Source organism: Mytilus galloprovincialis, chromosome 10 (genome assembly GCF_965363235.1).
Source record: "Mytilus galloprovincialis chromosome 10, xbMytGall1.hap1.1, whole genome shotgun sequence".
NCBI classification, from domain to species: Eukaryota; Metazoa; Mollusca; class Bivalvia; order Mytilida; family Mytilidae; genus Mytilus; species Mytilus galloprovincialis.
The window spans coordinates 30,294,669-30,315,383 of NC_134847.1; the positions used below are offsets into that span (position 1 = coordinate 30,294,669).

The 20,715-nt window shown below is 33.6% G+C and overlaps 1 long non-coding RNA gene across 1 annotated transcript; it reads right to left on the reverse strand.

Moving 5' to 3' along the window:
* Window positions 1-228: 228 nt before the first annotated feature.
* LOC143047353 (uncharacterized) lies at window positions 229-20,129 on the reverse strand. The gene is made up of 9 exons (XR_012969519.1): window positions 19,987-20,129; window positions 19,175-19,297; window positions 18,536-18,683; window positions 17,702-17,900; window positions 16,437-17,305; window positions 15,669-15,819; window positions 13,829-14,106; window positions 2,443-13,346; window positions 229-2,010 (listed from the first exon to the last, which is right to left on the reverse strand). It is a non-coding gene; the product is annotated as an uncharacterized LOC143047353 (long non-coding RNA).
* Between the last annotated feature and the right edge of the window lie 586 nt (window positions 20,130-20,715).

The window sequence follows — 20,715 nt, forward strand, 5'->3', positions numbered from 1 at the left end:
CTTACGAGGTAAAAAAAAAAATAGGAATGCATTATTATTGCCGACGATGTACGTCAATGTACAGCCTGGATACTGTTTTAAATTATAAACTAATTAAGGTGGTACCTAACACTACAGTACTACTAACTCTGTAAAATCAGCTAAACGTTTAGATTACGTTGTGTTGTGAAGGGAATATTAAGCTTAATATTTGTTATGTCTATAATAGCAATATTAATTAAACTAATATGATAGATAGATATTTTTATTTTAAAGTACAACTTGGTACATATACATGAAATACAATATATTGCAGTTTTAAACATAAGCATTCTATTAACATGTATAATTATTATACCAACCAGCCTTTGGAGGCTTATAGGCCTAATTCTTGTTAGATACAATGTAGTTTCAATATATCAGTTGTGTTTAATAATTAAATGAGAAAATAAGGATGAAGGTAACTTAACTGAAAATTTGGAGGATAAGAGTTGTCTCTCTTTGTACTATCCCATTTACATTAAGGAAAATAATAGAAATTGAAATCAAAGATAAAAGAGAATTTATCACCTAGAATTGACTAAATTCTGACAGTTGATATATATATAATAGTAATTTATCCCATTTGCTGTGAAAGCAAAATAGTATGTAAACACTTTGGCTAATATTTGAAAATGTAAACAGGTAAATGCAAATGCATACAAGTAAACAAAAATATGACCCTATTTATCACAATAAGTACATAACAAGTATGTGTAACAATGAACTAAACAGACCCCTACTTAGTACAATTCAGATATCATAAAAATATATATTTAATGACTAGAGTTATATATTGATATATTGATCGATTAAACACTATAGTATTGTGTATTACTAATTATAAACAACAGCATACAAGATTTGGTATAAACATTTTAAAATTAATCTTAGAGACAAAAACATAGCGAAAATTGTTTCTAAAAAAAGGTTATAGTGATTGGTCAATGTTCGAAACTTCCTACATAATTGTGCACACTTACAATAATGTTGGATATAAAAAATAGAAGATTTGATATGAGTCAATGAGACAACTGTCCACAAGAGACCAAAATGACACAGAAATTAACATCTATAGGTCATCGTAGACGCTATATTGTTCCTTGATAGAAACATTATTGTAGGTTTACTTAATTATAACATATTGAGTGAAAGAAAAAAAGTCCCATATTTCTCAACAACGAATGACCATATATATTCAGTCTGATGAGTTTTCAAAATATCAACCCAAAATAATCGCATAAAGTCTTTGAAAGATTTATTTTTTCGGCATGCCGAAAAGGTGATAAAAAAAGTTTACAGGAATTAGAGGTAATCTGTAACACAAAGACGTTTTAAATGAGAGATTGGAAAATTGCTTCTGAATAAAATGGAAATACAAATTTTGATATATTATTAAAAATGTTTTTGTTTGATGAATAATGTTATAATTCGAAGTTTTCTTATACAACCATTTAATAAACTCTTTGATACTGCGTTTCCAGTACATCGTAATGCATTAATGCAATATTGACAAAATGAGTTATATTATTCAAGAATTTACAATTAATAATGCAAACAAAAAATACTCAAGACATATGATATGTGTTTTTTAATACACTGTGCATGGTACATGTACCTTCTCATTATTTTTTTTTCTTTCATAATATAATGTCAGCTTGCATTTCATATTGATAAACATTAATTTGTTCAGCACTTTCATCAAATCATATTTTACTTGACTTTTTCTGATACGAACGAAATAATGTCACTTGCTATTCTGAGACATTGATCAGCATCTTGCTGGCTGTAAATTGTTGACGGAATATCATCCCCACTGATCTGATCTGGATATCTCATTCGAGTGTGATAACCAACAATATCACCCATATCTCCTGCAAGATCACGTAGTTCCTGTGGCAAACCTTGGGCAATTGCAGACAGTGTGTGACTATGCGATACATTGTTAGCGTCCATATAGTACCACATTGCTTTCAACGCCTTTTCTGCTGACTGTAATATTGATTAAAATAATACTAAATAAATGTTATAATTAGAATCATTGGTGAAATAGAACTGCTTTTATTAAAAGCAAAAGGTGAAACCAAATAACAGTAAAGAAAACTCTAAGTAAAAAGCAATATAGTTGTCCAAGAAACCGTTGGTATTTGTGACAAACATTCAATTTGCAACGGTCAATAAATATTGTTTAGTTGACGGAATAGGAGTAATGTTAACATCTAAAATAATTCAAATTGTTTTAAGACGACTTACTTTCTTATCCAAACTGAATACATGTAGTATCATATCAATTTAGTTCTCTTTAAAAAATACTTTCTATATTTGTTTATTTATTTTTCATCTAGTATCTTGTGAAGAGTTGTCTCGTCGACAATCATACCTCATCTTCTTTTTTTTAATTATATACATTATAACTAATTTTACCTGATGACAATGGTAGCATATCCAGTTAAATGATTGCATAGGTCTAGCGTGTGGAATAAACGCCTCAGCTGCATCTCTGTCACATGTAGCCTGTCTTAACCATTTGCGAGCATTTCTTGGTATAGACACTTTCTCCCTTTTTTCTCCATGAGTAAAAGTATTGTGTGATCGAGTATTGTCTTGGTGATATTTAGGGGGCTGTGCAAAATAAGGTGATTTTGGTAAATCTTCACCCCGATATCTAGACTTCTCGTTAAATTCGTCGTCCATCAATTTACCATCCTTAAGATCACGTATGAGATTTTCAATAAACTGGAAAACTTTAGTAGCATACTCTTCGTTTCCAAAGTTTTGATCTGGATGCCATTTAACCCGCAATCTTCGTATTAACAGTCTGCGTTTCGTTTCATCAGTTATTTTCAAATATGACATAAAATTTTTCTTCACTTCTTTTATTGTATCATCAACTGATTGCATGGTGGCGGAACTGGCGGCGTCATTGTCTGTTGGTACAATATCTTTCGATTTCAAATGTCTCCTCCTATGAAACTTGAAAATTTTATACGCTGGTACCTCTCTTTTGTCTGTTTCACCAACGTCTAATAAGTATATCGCCTCAAATTGCGCAAAATCACAACTTTTTGATAGATTTTGAGAATTATCAATCAATCGTAGAATTTTTGCATAAATGTAATTTGCATCTTCAAACTGTCCGGGTTCATTTTCTACTTCTTCATATAGAAGCATTGCCACATAATCGTTCACTTCAAAGTCAGAGAATGAATTGTCAAGCAAGTAATGCAATGAAGGTGGAACAAATGTACCAGGATCTGGATATATTTCAGAAGATACATTGGCATAATTTAAATGTACAATATTTTCATTGTCGAGTTTGTCACTTAATAATGCTGGATGAGAAATGCTATGCAGAAGGATTTGAACAAAAACTTGGTTTACACGCAGTCCTCCTCTTGTTATCTTTTCCAGAAGTTTTACAAAAGAAAACTGTAAATCACTTAACCACTCTTGTAAATCGCTCCCACTGTCAGCACAGTACATTATCAGAGACTTGGTGTCACCAATCTTTACTGACTTTACAAAAGCTTTCTTTCTTTCAGTACTCTCTTCAACTTGTCGCCCATAAAAAAATAGTGCTGTTTCTAAGTCGGATACTTGTTGAAATTGTAAACTGGCAATTTGGTTTACAATCCTATATTGCTCTTGTTCATCTATATTGCAAGCCCTAAAGTCCATTCCTAATTGTGAATTAAGTTTTAGTTTTTCATCGAGGACTAAACGCAATAGTCCTTCTATAAATTCATCTGTTTTTACAAACTGTGACAGCATTTGTAGTTTATCTCCGGATTGGCATTCAATTGCAATCAAAAGTTTCTCTTTCAGTATTTCTGACAAAAATTTTGGTTTAAGCTCCTTTGGCAACATTTTCAATGTGTTTGCTGAAAATTGAAACTGCAAGTCAAGTTTGTCAAAACCAGCAAAAAACCTTTGATCGTGAAATTGTTTTGATCTATTTTCAATTTTCTTATTGTCAGCTACTATTAACGACTTTGACGATTGCAAAATGAACTGGCGATTCGGTAAAAACAGTTCAGTGCAGTTTAAACAGACAGGATATTCAGATATGATTTTTGAAAACAGGTTTCGAACAGCAGGAACAAGAATATTTTTTTTCTCATTTGGGCCTAGAATGTTAGGTTTGCTTTTTTCATCTAGACTGTCACGATGAAGGCATCGTAAAACCTCTGCGAACTGAAATGCTGATGTCGTCTCTAGAGCACCAAGTTTTCGGAAAAGATTAACGCAATGCATGTAATCTGTTGGAATGCGCATAAGGTATGGCTGGATAATTTCATGATCTTGTAGAAGTAGAACAACTTGTTCGCACAAAAGACAAACTTTTTCTTCGTTAAAGAAAACTATAGGCGTTTTTTTTAATTCTAATAAGCACGTGTTTGTGATGTCACTTTTTTGCAAACATATATAGTGCTTGAGAAAAAGATCTTGAAGAAATATTGCTTTATCTTCTGTTACAAATTCTGAGTCATTAGAACATTTGTCTTCAATAGATACTGCAACGTTCTTTAAGTTTTGTACAACGACTTCAATCTTTGGCAAGACGTCTACTCCTAAAAGGATTAAAGCTTCTTTCGTATTTTCAGATTTACATGAAACATAGTCGGGTAATACATATGCTGACGTCCATACAAGTGGCAAAATATCGTCTTCATACAATGTACAGTCCTCAAAAGATACCAGTACTCGGTTTTGATACTGTTTGTGAATCCGTGACAGTTGATCCGTGAGGTCCAACTGAAAGGGTTCGATAAATCTTACACACTTAACATTACGGAGAGGAGTGCACTTTAATTCGTAAAGAAGTTCTTCGCGATTAAACAGATGATTAACTAGTAACTTCGATTTGCCACTAGTTTCTCCTGACAATAAATTCAGTCCTTTTTCTGCAATTTCTTTTGCAAACTGCACGACCATTTCCGGGGTAGCTGTTAATTTCATTCCAATGAGTCCCATGAACTGTTCCCACTCTTTACCATTATATGGATTTGGGGGAAAATTGTCTTCTGTGCACATGACACCGAACAAGTCATTATGGGGATTGTAAAAGTCTACAGCACGACATAACATATTGTTTTTTAACAAAAAAGAACATTTTGATAATTCTTCTATTAACTGTGTTTGTGCAGATCTAAATTCGCCATCAATTCCTGTTAACAGAAGATTTTCACTTATGTACTCTAGATGCTTCGGTTGTGCCGCCTGTGGCATGTTTTGAAAGTTTGGAATGATGAATTTTGAATACAACGCATATTGGTTGCAAGAAATAAATCCAAGTTGCATATGGAGGTGCTGTATCCTTTTGATTTCCTTCAGTAGCACTATACTTGATGCGTTTGCCCATTCGTTTATTCCAACATCTGGAATGTTGGTCGGTAAAAGTAGGACCGTAGTTCGAATATTGTCTATCATTGTGTTGTACCCACCTAATGTAATAAAAAGAGGGATACTTCTTAGATTTTTCTTGATTTCGACAGAGGTGTACATTCTCTCCAAAGTATTATAATTATCATTAAAATACTCCAAATATGCTGAACAATCGTCTTCAGGTATTTTCGTCTTGTAACGTCTAAGGTGGTATACAAAACATTCAAACACATCTTTTAAATCCCTGTATGATACTACTAAATCCTCTGCAACCTTGTTTGCAGCCTCACAGTGATCTGGTTCTTTTGGTTTTTCATAGTATTTCCAAAATATATCAGTATCTAGTTCAGGTATTTCTAACTTTTGTAAAGCATCATACAGAGGCATGTTTGTTTTAAAGGATTCCATGTTTAGTGTTTTCTTAGACATACCAATACTTTGAAGTTTCCGGTGTTGACCTATTCGAACTGGAAGTAAGTGCCAGTCTGACAAACTATATAAAATATTATAATCTCTGCCCTCTTTTTCAGAATTTTCAGTCGTAGAGACATCTGCAAAAAAGATCCATACATTTTTAAGCCAGTCTTGATTCGGGATATGTTTTTGATCTGGATTCCAACTCAATGGTGTAGATGATTCTCTGTAAGTGCTTGGGTTAAGAACCTTTTTAATCAGTATCTTGAACTCCTGTAAAGTGAACTTTTTCAGACAAGTTGATTCAATACCTTCCATTAGATAGCATATTTTTCTATTGACAAACTTTTCTTCTAACCCACACATTATGTTACAGTGTCTACTAACGAACATGGGTGTCGCCTCTGAATATTCCATCAGTATATCATTATTTGAAATGCATAACGGTAGTCCTGATAATTGTTTATCAAATGTGACACTTTTCTTGCAAAGAGTTAGCAACTTGTCCACCTTCCAAATTGTTTTAAATGTTGTACTTTTTATACTCTTTCCTAAACCTACTAACTTGCAAGCACCAGAATTTATATCTGAATGAGTCAGAAGAAAAGCTATAATAACATCCGATGTGACACTCTCCACGTTGATTTTACATGCCTTCATTTCTTTATAAAGGCTACTTGATAAATCAATAACATGAAGGTTAAGTAATTTCATGATGCGTACTACTGAATTTGGATCAAACGATTGTTCATAATCTAAACAAAATACTGCTGGAAACTTTGAATCATTTTTCTTTAAACAAATCCAATCAACTTTACCCTTCTTTACTGACTTCTCGAACAAATTTGATTCAACAAAGACTTCTGAAATCGTTGGAAACAACGGAATATTTTCTAAAACTTGGTTGTATATTTCAATGCAGAGAAATTTCCAATTAGAGTCGACAGCTGTTTCTAGGGATGGAAAGTATTTAAAGTATGTCTCGAGCTGATTTCGAATATGGTACTGACTCGTGGCATTTTTTGTACATTCTTTACAGATATCACGTTGCTTCTCAATTGCTGCAATGTACGACGGAGCTATGACTGATGACATAAGAGTTCGGTTCCAAATTGACTTAAGATTTTCTGTGTTGTCTTCCCACAAATTTCTCCTTGACTCGTGATTCAAAGCAAAATGTCCATTGACATGCATCGGAAGACCAGTATGTATTGGCAAAGGTAAGACACAAAAGGCGCTGAATTTCAATGATTCTATTTTTGATAGAGGGAGTGCTACACCCCCCTGAGGTAAAAGATCCAATTCACCAACTGAGTAAGCGTGTGATACTTTTTCAGGAATTGCCTTGTCATTAAATCCAATTCTATCCACAACAAACCAAATGTTTTCATCTTCAGTTTCACGTTTTATATCAAAAACACTTATACTCATCACTGTTTGTATTTGAAACATAGGTTCCGTTGTAATTTGTTGTTTCTTTGTTATCATTTCGCCTACCTGTAGCCGTTTCAAATGAAATGCTTGCTTTTGTCTGATGTCTTCCTTAGACATGTTAACTGTAACTGAAAAGTCAAGTATCATTTTTCCATTCACAATTTGCGAAAATTCGATCTTAAGTATATGATTCAAGAAAAATATAGAACGAGTAGATTCATTCTTAAACTTTCCAAGCAGTGTTGTCAGGTGTTCATTATCAATAAGTTTGTCACATATCTTTGACTCTGTCCTCAGAGGAAATCTAAATATTGTACCCTCGTCTCCCATAAGATCGTCTTCGTGATACGGGAGAAATACATCAGGTACTGCTCTCTGAAGACCATCTAAGTCGCAGTATCTAATTCCAGGATTTTGCTTGTCTGCAGAAGTAGCATATTTGCATAATGGATCAAGAATGCAAAGAGTTCTCTTACCTTTATCTATCTTTTCTCCCTTGGTAAGAAAACTTGGTACATCTGTCAGGTGATACACGGCATTGAAACCAACTCCATACTTTCCTGTTTCGGATGGATTTTCACTTTTACCACCAATGCCAAGCAGTTGGATGCTTTCTAAATCATATTCACTGAAAGACGTGTTATTATAAACAAGAAGTGATGGCCCTTGAAGTTCTTTGAAGTTTCCATCAAACACTTTTGCAGATGAATAGTAATTATAGTCAGTGACAAAGTGAACTTCTGTTGCTCCGGCATCATCAGCATTCTGTAACAACTCTTTGAAAATGCCTTCATCAGCAGGGTATCCCTCCAACAACTTGTGTATTCGTGTAGTTAAGTCTTCTCTTTGACCAAATTTCATCACATTGTAGTGTTCTGATATTTTCTTCTTTAATTTTGACTTTACTCCCAATGTTTTTGCTAGCGCAGGAGATATGTGTTTACATACAAACGTCATCGATTTAGATCTCTCTATTTCAATATCATCATTGAGACATAACAAATTCACTGGATGTAGATAGTTATCATCGTCAGGTACAAGAATTTTGCCATCTTTCAATGGCATGTAGATTCCGTCATCTATTTTCTCTTCTTTTAATTCAGTGCAAAGAGCATTTAAAAGGGAACAGTAATGATTAACCTGCTGTTCATTAAGGGGGTCTTTGATATCTAATGTCTCTGTATAACTCAAAAGAACTTTTGAAATATCATGTGTTGAATATCTATCTTTAACGTCCAGGAAAGATAACAATGTTTTACACCTGCCCAAGTATGTGTCCTTTTGGTTTATTCCGACTAGATCAGGAAAACAGGTGCCTTCAAAATTTACGGCAACTTGATCTGGCCTCCATAATGCTTCATTGATCAGCAAACATTTGGTGCTTTGCAGAGGTTCTAAAAGTGTTTTTGCTTTCTCGTTGCCTTCATCGTCCAACGTTTTACAATGAGAATCGATCCATTTCAAAATAGTTTCTAAAACAGGACGTACAAATGTTATTTTTTCTTTATCACATTGTGATATAAGACTTTGTAATTGTTCTACAACATGATCTAAAGGAATGCCCGTTTTCTCAAATCCTTTAACACCTAAAATTTGCAGGACTTTGTTTATATTTTTCGTTCCAATAGCCCTTGTATACGCAACTAGCTTAGTGCAGCAAATTAATTCTTTGCAATCATCGAAATACAAATTTTCGGGACTTTCCATTGTGAAGAATTGCGGTAAGTGTATCTTTTCTGAGAAGGGTTCCAGTTTATGTTTTGTTCTGCAGAATTTATTCTTTTCTGCGCCAGCTACAACTTTCCATTTAAAAGGCCAATGTTTCGGTTTGATCATAACTGGAACAAATTTCATCTTAGTCAATGCATTTACTAATTCATTGTTCATTTCCGGAGGATATCTTTCAAAATATTCAAAAATATCCTTGCACCTTTGCATAGCACAGTCAACACATTTTTTTGATAAATTTTCTACTGAAGCACATCGATCAATCATGAGAGAATCTGGCAGGCTCTCATAAAGCATTCCTATTTGTTTGAAAAGTTCAAAACGTTCTAATTCCTGCTGAATACTTAATTCAAGAAAATATCCATCACCTGGAATATACAACTTGCTTAAAAGACTCGGTCGTAGAATAATATCAGAGGGTTTTCTCAGAACCCCTCTTGTTGATGGAAAGCAAGCATGGTTGGTGAGCATCTGGTTTATTTTGTCATTGTTTTTGTCCACTGCATACAATAACAATTTGTTTCGATCCATAGCTGAAATTGCTTCTTCATTTACCAATGGGAAAAAAACTTTCTCATAAAACATTTCTGTTGAGATTACGTAATCATTTATTGAATCTCCACGGACCACCTTGAAGTCGGCAAGTAACCAATCCGGCATCTGTATCAGAATAATCTTTTGATTTTTCAGATACTGTAAAGCATGTTTATAAGCAATATTTCCAACATCAGAGTTTGACAATTGCGGATCAAGCATTCTGCAAGAGCTAAATTCTGTCCAACGACTTAGGTCAGACTGAAATATTACCTTTTGGTTAGTCGACAACAATTCAGCGATAAATCCATTTTTTGTTGCTTTATAAATATCTTCGACATACGAATTAAAAACTGGCCACAGGAGTTGCAGGTCTATTCCTGGCTTGATATTTTTCTCTTTCAAACCTTTTAAAAGAGAAAACAGAGATTGTACAACAGCATCTTCCATAACAGCTTTGTTCCAGCTAAATTCACAATGTTTCTTGGCATCACTCGTTTCAATAGAGAGTTGATTCCTGTCTTGTGTAACGGCAAATGATCCACTGATGTGGAAATTAAAAGGAGTCTCTATTGGTAGTGGAAGAACACAAAACAAATGACTTGTTTTGTAAAATCCATACGGGGCATCCGACAATGGAATAGCAGTTCTTTGTCCATTTTTCTCCTCTATCATTACAGCAATAGCTGCTATAGGTAACATATTAGCTCCAATACCCTGCATTGATTGTCTTAAACATTCATTTGTACCAGAGGCCCATGAAACCATCCAATTTGTTTTATTTGACTGCCCAGTTTGCCCATGAAATTGTTTTCCGGTTTCTTTAAATTTCATTTCAACTTCAGCACTGTATTGATAAGTTCCAAAACTGGAATTCTTGTCCAATGCATTGTCATTTTTTGGTGAACAATTCTTCAAAACTGGAACTTTGTTATGTTCCTTCTCGTCGTCTTCGTTATTTTTATACGTCAGCGGGAAATGCCATTTTAAATTCCTAGAAACTTTAAAGATAAGTTTTTTTCGTCTGGTATCGATTTCAGAAAGATGAAAAATTTCAATTTCGCTCACATTTTGTGTAAACAATAGAAGGTTTCCAGCACTTTGTATGAAAATATCCAACAGTTCTCTCATTTCATCGTGACTATAAACTATACTGCTTAATTCACTACTAGACTGTTGACGTGTTCTGAGAGGTAGTCTAAAGAGTGTTCCATCGAAATGAGGAATCCTACCGCCATCAGTGCTAAGATCACAACCGAATATGTTTTTAAATGGCTTGAACTGATCACTCCATCTCTGAAGCATCCTCTGATTTTTCTGTGATTTCATATCAATTCTCATCCCTTTTGTTTTATTTTTCATTAGATAAGATCCTTGTGGATCAAAGAACACCATTGTGTCCCCAGAAACAAAACTTGGCACATCTGTCAGATTGTAAACGGAACAAAATCCAACTCCAAATTTACCAATTTTAGAAAGATCTTTGGTTTCTTTCTCAACTTTCGTTATATTCCTTAAATCTGTTTCAGAGAACTGAGTATTGTTGTATATCCAAAGAGCAGGTCCTTGACATTCACCCATCTCTTTACTTAGAAGATTAGTTCTGCAGTCAAGGTTTTTTCGTTCATCATAAACAAAACATACTTTTGTTGCCCCTGCATCGTCGGCATTCTGAATCAATTCTTTCGGAACAGATAGACCATCTCTATAACCTTTGAGCAGAGATTTAATTCTGGTGACTAGAGATACTTCTTGCTCCCAATTAAGTACTCCAGTATCCGATAAATAGTGTTCTTCCATTGATTTTATTCCAATGCTTGCTGCAAAACTAATATCCGGATGAACGGCGAAAGGTTCCTCTTCATCGATAATTTTAACGTCTTCGGACCAATGGCTACTACGGTAAGCACATTCATCAATGGGTTTAAGCACTAACTCGTTTTCGATCTCAGTTTCGACAGGAATCAATACATTGAAGTCAATCGCACAAAGAGAATGGCTCTTAAAGTAATTAAGGATATCTATATTGTGACGTAAATCCCTTCTATACTCTATTTCTGTTCGAACCTGGATATGATGTTGCATGATCTGATATTGGACATCTACAAGAATCTTAGGGGACTGACATAACTTGCAACCAAGTCGCTGAAAGAACTCTTTCATAACAATGAATTCACCAGGTAATTGGAAAAGGTAGGGTTCAAGATGAATATCATCATTGCTGCTATTTAAATAAATTTTCTGGGGTTGACAAAACCCATCTCCCGTCCATACAACGGGCCTATTCTCTATAGAACCAATCAGTGCCTTGTCTATTGTAGCCTCATGTAGGAATTTATATATTTGTTTCACGAAATGATGAAATTCTGGTTTGTACATTTCACTGTAGGACTTACTTAGAAGGAGTAACTGTTCAAACACTTTCGCAATGGGTATATTTTGACAGCTCGGATTAAGTTTTTGAATCAACTTCATAGGCAAATCTGGAAAGAGTGGCATTGTTGAGCCGACAAGATTTTCAGCATTATACACCATTTCAGTTGGTTTACAAAAAGCATCTGGACAATCAAACCATTTCAATACTTCTGGATAAGATTTGGGTTTTCTCAATGGACGAATAATTTTCAAGTCAGCAAGAACGTCCTTTAATTTTCTATTAATGTGAAACGATTCCAAAATGTGTTCATTCTTCATTAATATGTTTAGGAGTCCATTTGCCTGTTCTTCAGCAATGAATGGTGTTTGTGGCAATGACGCTTTTCTGTGGATACATATGGCCACATCGTAGATATCAGTGGTGTTTAAATCTGCGGATGACTTTAGTCCAAACGTTTTTAGAGTATTTAAATACGTGATTTCTTGATTCTGCGGGAATTTTCCTTTGTCGTTGAACATTTGAACAAGATGGTGATCTTTTGGATCAAACAGTTCATTTGGTTTTCTTATGTTACCATTTTCCGATCTAACGAATTCAACCTCTCTGACTAAACTTTTTATTTCAGTATCGTGTAGGAATAAAGACATATTTTCAATAACGTATCTCATCATAATTTGCTTCTGAGTATCATTGTGGGTTGTTGATCTACCAATATATGTCTTCAGGATTGTTTCTACAACTTCTTTCAAACTTAGAATCCTTGCACCTAAGTGTATTGCTAAACTTTGTTCTGTGCTATTCTTTGGTTTTATAGATTTGTCTGGTAAAGGCACAGGAAGCAAATCGTCGGGTGCGATATCCGAAACATCTTCAATTGAAACATAACAGTCAGGTATATTGCTATTAAACATTTTCAATTTTTTTAAAACATTTTTTTTAGCATTGTTTAAAGAGTAGGTGGAACCCACAAAATGAACAAATTCTTCTTTGTCCGAACTTTGAACGTTGTCGTTGAAGTTTTTAACATGTTTCGGGCAGACGTCTGCTACAAGTTTCATAACTCCATTAACCGTTGGTCTCTCTACATACTTGTCGTATATTTCTTGGCAGCAATTAATATAACATGGAAGAGGATTCAGAACAGTGACTCCCATTTCTTTCAAACATCTCACAATTGATGCCGGTAAAAAGCATCGATCATCTGACTCGACAATCAGGGGTTGATTTAGTCTAAGAAGTTTGTCATAATTGGGTAAAATAAATAAGTCATGTGGAAGATGGACCCCATCCCGCCTTAAATATTCCCACACAAACATCAACCATTTTTCATTTAATTGCCCTTGTTTCTGCCATCTTAACGTCCTATTGTCCTTACTGTGTCCTAGTATCTTTTCAATTGATTGCGATATGAGCTTAAGGACATCACTTTGACCCGGTTCAATCAATTGGGTCCTACCTAAAATGAATATAAAACAGTACATCAAACATTTAAAATTAACACAATGTAAAATAATACTAACATATCAATTGTATGAATCAATATTTTTTTCAATTATTTCTCTCCAAAAAGAGTTCAAAAATGATTTTATCTAAAACAAGAGATGCATCTGTATTTTTAAGTTGCTGAATATACAAGAAACCTATGAAAAGACGATTCCATTTCGGAGTATGGCATTCTTGTGATTTTCATTTAGTTTTCAACTGATAAATGTAATAAGATGTTGTACGAGTGCGAATAAGTAGCTCTTCTTCCAAGTTTCAATTTACAAAAGAAAACCATTATAGGTCAAAGTATGGTCAAAGTTAAGGATGGTTCATGAAACTTTATTTTGAATTTTAACGTTAGTACCACGGTGTTACACTATCAACAAGTACATGCATCTGTATTCTTGTTTCAAAATAATTAAGTCTGAGAGCTAATACAATCAATTTCATTACCTGATTTTGCTAGTCTGAGAATCCATTCATCGACTTGATCAGAAACTGTTCGCACTAATCTATCTTCTATACCAGGACAAAGCTGTCTAACAATGGAGGAACAAACGAAAATATTTGAAACTTTATTCGTTGCAAACTTGATGAATGCTCCGTTGGCTAATGGTAGAAGTTCTAGGGATTTAAGTAAGTGATCTTCTCTACTGGAAATCAAATAGACCAACAGATTTAATTTGTGCTTCTCTTTGAAAGTCTTGTATGCAGGTCCTATCTTCAAAAGCCTATAAATAAAATTATAAAGCTATAAGAATTTGTTTCGAATCATTTGTTACAATTTGACAACAATTTGTTATCTGCATTCACTATGTCAGACGCGGGTTTAATATTGAAGCTCAACCGTTGCACTTGAAACAAAATCAAATACGAAATGAAAAAGCTTTAAAAACTAAAATTCCCTACAAGTTTTTTTTTCATATACGATTATCTATTCATGCAGGTACAAACCTTATTGTTTGAAGTCTGACTCCACATTTCATCAACAATAATTTACAAAAAATTAACGTTGCATTGCTATTCTATTTGAAAGTGTCCATTACTAAGCTGATTAAAGTCACGGGGACAAAACTTCGACAACTAGTTGCATCCGCAAACACATTTCAACTACAACATTATGTTTAGTATAAACAAAATAAACGAGTTACGTCAAGGGTCAACCTATCGTACTTGTTGTTATTATAAACTGGGGCATTTGGTTTTTTTTTTAATTTCGAAGAAAAAGATATTGGAGGCAAAAGAACGAAGTAGTATTTCAGAATAATGAGTATATCAACTTGGTCTTAATTAAAAAGGTTCGATGCCACTGTCGGTTGACGTTTCCTCCCCGACGCTATAACCAGCCAAGAAGTCAGCACTTCGGTATTGTCATGATTATCAATTATATGGTCATTTTTTTTTAATTTCCTGTATACAAAAGTTTGATTTTTTTTTATCCCAGTCAAAGATTATCTTAGCCGTATTTGATACAACTTATTGGTATTTTTGGTCCTCAATGCTCTAACTTTTGTTTAGCTTTAGAACTATTTTTTATCTGAGCATCACTGATGAGTCTTGTGTAGACGAAACGCGCGTCTGGCGTATTAAATTATAAGCCTGGTACCATTGATAGCTAAGTATATGAAATTATTACAAACAATTCTGAAATGGAGGCGTTGTTTATGTTTGGACTTTGGTTGCATCTTTAAAATAACAAATTAGCAGTAATTCAATAGGTTACAAAATATACATACATATGATATTCATATGATGAAGACATAATCTTTCAATCAGTTTAATTGAGGTCTGGAGCTGGCATGTCAGTTAACTGCTAGTAGTCTGTTGTTATTTATGTATTATTGTCATTTTATTTATTTTCTTTTGTTACATCTTTTGACATCAGACTCGGACTTCTCTTGAACTGAATTTTAATGTGCGTATTGTTATTCTTTTACTTTTCTACATTGGCTAGAGGTATAGGAGGAGGGTTGAGATCTCATAAACATGTTTAACCCCGCCGCAATTTTGCTCCTGTCCCAAGTCAGGAGCCTCTGGCTTTTGTTAGTCTTGTATGATTTTAAATTTTAGTTTCTTGTGTATAATTCGGAGTTTAGTATGACGTCCATTATCACTGTACTATTATGCAGATTTTAGGGGCCAGCTGAAGGACACCTACGGGTGCGGGAATTCTCGCTACATTGAAGACCCATTGGTTGCCTTCGGCTGTTGTTTGCTCTATGGTCGGGTGGTTGTCGCTTTGACATATTCACCATTTCCTTTCTCAATTTTATAGCAAAGATATATAACATACCTCTCAGAAATGAACTGCGGTGATGCGTCTTGTGGTTGCTGACCAAATGCCTTGGTGAGTATACCATACACTCGTTCATATCCTGTTGTATCTACTAAACAGCTTTTGTATTGTCTCATAGTGTATATAAGTGTCTCTCTGATGTCCACATCTGAATTTTAAAATATTAATTGTACAAACATTGTATTGTGAAATAGTTTAAAACGTAATGCAAAAAAAATGTTGATATGAAAACAATGACATTACTTTCCGTGAAAATGTCGGCCTCATTTCCCAAGCCTGTTTCTTTAAATGGTGGAGTTTTTAACATGTCAGACATAGAATTAAATTACTTAATAAAGAAGTTGATATTAATAAACAAATATATTATAAACATTATAAATATTAAAATTTTTAATCATTTTGGAAATGATAAGACGTACATGTAGAATGATATGACAATAACAAAAAATGTCGGCTTTTGCAATGATACACAGGATGTACGTCTATCTGACAAATATATATCATTTCTCGTTTTCTATGAACAATAGTTAGAGGAGTGTTGCTTTAACTGTAGCCGTCGTGTTGGTAATTCATTAAATACATTAAAAAAAATTGACTCAACTCCATGTACAATACTATCTGAACAGCAAGCAAGTTGTTTGGTAATTCATTTTACATCTGCATCTACTTTACATAATTTGTTTTTCTGATTCTATGTATAAAACTGAAATGGTTTTGATTTGTGATCAAACCCTTTTGCTAGACTTACAAAATAAATCATGTTACCTGTATTTTCTGAGAAAATTTGAAAAACTGCATCTTTCAGTCGAATCCATTTTCCTCCACCGCTTTCAGTATAAAGAAATGGTGCGTCTTTTAAATTTCTAAACAGCTTGCTTATACATTCTTTAAATATAACGTCAATTTCCAATGGATCAGGAATACATCTTAACATCAAATGTTCATCATTCCGATTCCGTATTTCCATAATTAGATCAATGTATGCCTTTGGGAGAACGGTAGACACCAGCAATTCATTCCACTGTACTGAATCTTCTTTGTTACTTTCTGAAAATTTGTCAGCCCATTTCAACTGTTTGCGATCCTCGCTGAGTGCAAATGTACCGTTGATGTGTACAGGTAGTTTTGTCATACTTATAGCTTGCATCGGTAAAGGTAAAGAACAGAAAATGTGCCCCGTAAACGTGTCACTTGATAACACAGGTACTGCAATTCCTACACAAGGAAGATAAGAAAGCTTTGTTGCTAGTTCCAAGAGGCCTTCTGAGGCGTCGGATATCCCTTCTAGCCGATTCATTACTAACCATTTCTGATTTTCCACTTGTCTTTTGCAAGTCGTTACCAATACCAATTCGTACACATTGACAACAGGCTCATCTGGAATGGTTTTGAACTGCATTGCTTTCCTAGATTTTTTTGCAATTTCGCTTTTACTACCACCGATTGTTACTATGTAATCAGGATTTTGTTCATATATGGAGTCCATACATTCATACAGGGATACCTCTTCCAGAGACTTTAGGAAAAGCAGTGTTAGGGAAGCTTCTTTTTTGAAAACCCTTAGTAGATTGTTGATCTTTTCTTGGTTGTAAACAGAGTCTGACAGTTCTGTTGTTTCTTTACGCAGAGGAAATCTAAAAAGTATCCAAAAAATCATATAAAAAGTAAATAATAAGAAGATACCGTACCCTGAGAAAAGTTATAAATGAAAAGTCTCTAAGCAAATGGCAAAATCAAAAACTCAAACACACCAAACAAATGGATATGACTATCATATTTCTGACTTTGTATAGGCATCTTTTTTATGTAATGTTTTGTAATTCAATGTGTGTTTAATTTTCTTAAAGTTTGCTGCAACATTGATCTATATAAAAAATGTAAACAACATAAATGCTTGGTAACTATTTTGATCTTTGGTATGACAAAAACAAGTTGTCAAATGACTTTCAATACACGTTTACGTGTCGTCTCATACCCAAATTTTACCACCACCACTCCCCCTAAGCATATTTAAATTCATAAAATGTTACCTAAACATTGTTCCATTGTAATATCCAGCATCTAGCACATTCTGTCCAAAATCAATTACTTGAAATAAGGCTGTATAGCACTCATTCATACCACTGTATAATTTAAGTTTTGACAATTCAAGGGGTATACAGCACCTAGTTTCATCTCGATATGGATCAAGTATCATCATAAGACGTCCACTTATAATCATTGGGTAATCTGTGAACACAAAGTAACAATATATGTATCTTCAATAAATAAAATATATTCCAAAATAAGATAAATCATATTCAATTCTGTGGTTTTGATGCAAAAAAAAAAAATAGAATCGAATACATTCAATATTTGTTGAACGTTATATGTTTTTTTTATGAATATTTGTTTTTATTTTATTAAAGATGAATTTAAAGTGTGATCAAGGTAAAGAAAAGGCGATATGATAGCCAATGATACAAATCTCAACAAGAGGCTAAAAAGATACAGAAATTAACAACTAAAGATGACCGTACGGCTTCACAATGAGCAGAACCGATACTGCATAGTCATCTGTAAAAGGCCCGAACGTATAAATGTAAAAAAAAATCTTTCAACACGGAGCCCTGGCTTACACCGAACAGCAAGCTATGAAGGGCACATAAAACGACTTGTGTAAAACCATTCTCACAGGAAAACCAACGGTCTAATCTATATAAAACAAGAAACGAGAAACAAGAGAGAACCACATCAACAAACTACAACCCCTGTACATCAGGTAGATCTATATTTTCCGTATGACAAATTGATTTTCTATTTATTGATTTTATTGATCCCTATGCATCTTCTCCCCATTTTTACCTAAAAGTACCTGTTCTTACCAGTGATATGGAACACCGACTTAAATCCAAGTCCAAATCGTCCTACTTTTGATGGATCAAGTTTTTTAATACTTGTACCGATTCGACGAATCCCTTTCCAGTCAGCATCAGAAAATTCTTCATTATTATAAACAATTAATGCTGGTCCCTATTAAATATAATTTTCAGATTAAAAACAAATTTAAGCTCAAAATAAATTATGCACTAACTAAAACGAGAAACAGATAACATTGATTGTTGTTAATGATATCTGGACGCATTTTTACAAATGAATATGGTTACCTCTTTGCTAATCAACTTTTGAATAAAAATTATGTCGTTCGTTTTTAGCACAACGTTTTGAAACTTTTGGTTTTTATACTTGAAGTTCTTATTCGAATTGCCCTTTCAAATAGTTTGAGTCGAACGCCACTGATAAGTCTCATGTATTGCGTACCAAATGATATGCTAGTACCTATGATGAGTTATAATTAGTGAGTTATTGACCTTAACCTTCTTTCAAACATGAGTAATACTATTTTTGAATCGTCCTCATACTTAGGATAACGTTATTTATAAATAGTTAAAAAGCCTGCACCATGTCAGGAAACTTATTATTTGATATAAAACGTTGTTCACACAAATCTAATAAATACTTACCTCAAAGTACTTGGCATATGATGAGTCATGTTTGATACGTTTGGAGTTCTGAATGAAATTTCTCTCGTCGTAAAGTATAGCAATTTTATCAGCACCCGCATCCTCTGCGTTTTGAATTAACTCCTACATATAATTAGATATTTCAGTCAAAGGGGTTTCCCGCAACATGAGAACATTATGAACGGAATAATCATTGTTTTAAAAGTGAATATATGTCATGTTCCTTCAGTTGAATTCCATCTTTCATACATTTTGTTGGTTTTTGTTGTTGCGTGAAATTAAGTGATACATGTAAACTAAACACTCAGTTTTCTCATTTTATGATGTTTACTTTGTCTGGTTGAACTAATTGATTACAATGCAAACTATTAAGGATTTTAACGACGCTTTTAATAGTAGAGGAGCATTATGTTTTCTGGTTTATTAACTTTATTCTCTCCTGAATACCCTATTTAATTTCACCATCGACCTCAAGTCAACATGTACACATAAGATAAATGATAGGTGCCTTATGTATGAAAATAATTAAATCGCCTGGCAATGTGGTTAACATCTTTTATATTAAGTCACATGAACATTTGGCATTAAGATTCATCTAAATAGGGAACTACAAATTCCCCTGGGTTAGATCACGTGTTTATTATGAAAAGAGCTATTGCTTAAAGTAACAATAATAATAGGCAAAATAGAGGTTTGGGTTCAGATTTAAGAGTATTACGTAGTTTTGCAATGTGAGAGTGAGAGCTACATGTAATTTAAAGATACACATTCTTGTTTTAATTTATTCTTATAAAATTTTATGAGAAACTTACCTTTAGAATTTGTCCGTCATTGGAGTAGGTATATAATATCTTACTCAGGTCCTCAATAAGCGTATTCCTTATTATACCTTCATATTCAGGTTCTAAAACGTCTGCCGCCATCGTCCCTTTGTTTTTTATCAGAATATTGTCTGCATATGTTCTCACATTCTGTAATAAAAACCGTTTATATACATTATATATATCAACTAAAATTGAGACACATTAAGATCGGCGAAAGGAAAACAGTTGTGAGTCTCACATTTTAGAAGAGTTGAACAATTTTGCTCTTATTTCGTGTTATTATTCCCTTGCATGAATTTTCTACAAAGATGTTATACTGTATGGCATGTACATGTAACAGAGTAATACAAAAATAAAACATTTGAAAAATGACTTTTGACAATGAATCGTAAATTTAATTAATCTAATTATTTGGAATAGTAAATTGAAGGCAGAAAATACAACTTTTATTTGCCCTAAAGTAAGGATAAGTCATCATATCATTATTTGTAAATAAATAGATTAACTCCAATGACCTTTTTATTATTCATCATTTTCATTTTTTTTTATTAAGTCTCCCAAACAAAGTTTGGAGACTTATTGTTTTTGGTCAGTTCTTATTATTTTTATTCTTCTTCTTCTTCTTCTTCCTCTTCCGCCACTTTAAAAATGAACTTGTCGGCAGCGTTTCTCCAAAACCGCTTGTCAGATTGACTTAGGATTTCATAAAATGGTAGA